Below are 1,617 nucleotides of genomic sequence, written 5' to 3' on the forward strand. Positions count from 1 at the left end.
CCCCAAAATTCAATTTTTCAGACCCAAATGACCTCAAGTAACCCCTAAATGAACTCATTTGACCCCAAAATTCAATTTTTTCAGACCGAAATGACCTCAAGTAACACCAAAATGAACTCATTGACCCCAAAATTCAAGTTTTCAGACTGAAATGACCTCAAGTAAACCCAAAATGAACTCATTGACCCCATGTCCAATTATCAGAGACCCAAATGACCTCAAGTAACCCCTCTGTGACCTCATTTGATCCCAAAATTCGATTTTTCAGACTGAAATGACCTCAAGTAACCCCAAAATGAACTCATTGACCCCTGGTCCAATTATCAGAGACCCAAATGACCTCAAGTAACCCCTCTGTGACCTCATTTGACCCCAAAATACAATTTTTCAGGCCCAAATGACCTCAAGTAACCCCAAAATGAACTCATTGACCCCTGGTCCAATTATCAGAGACCCAAATGACCTCAAGTAACCCCAAAATGAACTCATTTGACCCCAAAATTCAAGTTTTCAGACTGAAATGACCTCAAGTAACCCCAAAATGAACTCATTGACCCCTGGTCCAATTATCAGAGACCCAAATGACCTCAAGTAACCCCAAAATGAACTCATTTGACCCCAAAATCCAATTTTTCAGACTGAAATGACCTCAAGTAACCCCAAAATGAACTCATTGACCCCTGGTCCAATTATCAGAGACCCAAATGACCTCAAGTAACCCCTCTGTGACCTCATTTGACCCCAAAATACAATTTTTCAGGCCCAAATGACCTCAAGTAACCCCAAAATGAACTCATTGACCCCTGGTCCAATTATCAGAGACCCAAATGACCTCAAGTAACCCCTCTGTGAACTCATTTGACCCCAAAATCCAATTTTCCAGACTGAAATGACCCCAAGTAACCCCAAAATGAACTCACTTGACCCCAAAATTCGATTTTTCAGACTAAAATGACCTCAAGTAACCCCAAAATGAACTCATTGACCCCTGGTCCAATTATCAGAGACCCAAATGACCTCAAGTAACCCCAAAGTGAACTCATTTGACCCCAAAATTCAAGTTTTCAGACCCAAATGACCTCAAGTAACCCCAAAATGAACTCATTTGACCCCAAAATTCAAGTTTTCAGACCCAAATGACCTCAAGTAACCCCAAAATGAACTCATTGACCCCTGGTCCAATTATCAGAGACCCAAATGACCTCAAGTAACCCCTCTGTGACCTCATTTGACCCCAAAATTCGATTTTTCAGACTAAAATGACCTCAAGTAACCCCAAAATGAACTCATTGACCCCTGGTCCAATTATCAGAGACCCAAATGACCTCAAGTAACCCCAAAATGAACTCATTGACCCCAAAATTCAATTTTTCAGACCCAAATGACCTCAAGTAACCCCAAAATGAACTCATTGACCCCTGGTCCAATTATCAGAGACCCAAAAGACCCTCAAGTAACCCCTCTGTGAATTCATTTGACCCCAAAATCCAATTTTTCAGAATATATCCTACATTAAGTTATATTGTATATAATTCTACAAATGCTATGCAGTGTTAAAAAAACCCCCAACCTGTCAATGCCCTTCTTGGTCCTGATGGATCATAGATTTTGCTCATT

General features: G+C 40.6%; 1 long non-coding RNA gene across 3 annotated transcripts; it reads right to left on the reverse strand.

Annotated features, from left to right (window-relative positions):
* Window positions 1-249: 249 nt before the first annotated feature.
* Window positions 250-1,402, reverse strand: LOC126644106 (uncharacterized). 3 transcript variants are annotated; one of them, XR_007629860.1, is made up of 4 exons: window positions 1,224-1,402; window positions 1,080-1,100; window positions 403-832; window positions 250-279 (listed from the first exon to the last, which is right to left on the reverse strand). It is a non-coding gene; the product is annotated as an uncharacterized LOC126644106 (long non-coding RNA). The 3 variants fall into 3 exon arrangements; XR_007629859.1 differs by having other exon boundaries at window positions 403-771; window positions 957-1,100; XR_007629858.1 differs by lacking the exon at window positions 1,224-1,402 and having other exon boundaries at window positions 1,080-1,173.
* Window positions 1,403-1,617: the final 215 nt, after the last annotated feature.

This window comes from Myiozetetes cayanensis, unplaced genomic scaffold (assembly GCF_022539395.1).
Source record: "Myiozetetes cayanensis isolate MyiCay16 unplaced genomic scaffold, myiCay2020 scf29, whole genome shotgun sequence".
NCBI lineage: Eukaryota > Metazoa > Chordata > Aves > Passeriformes > Tyrannidae > Myiozetetes > Myiozetetes cayanensis.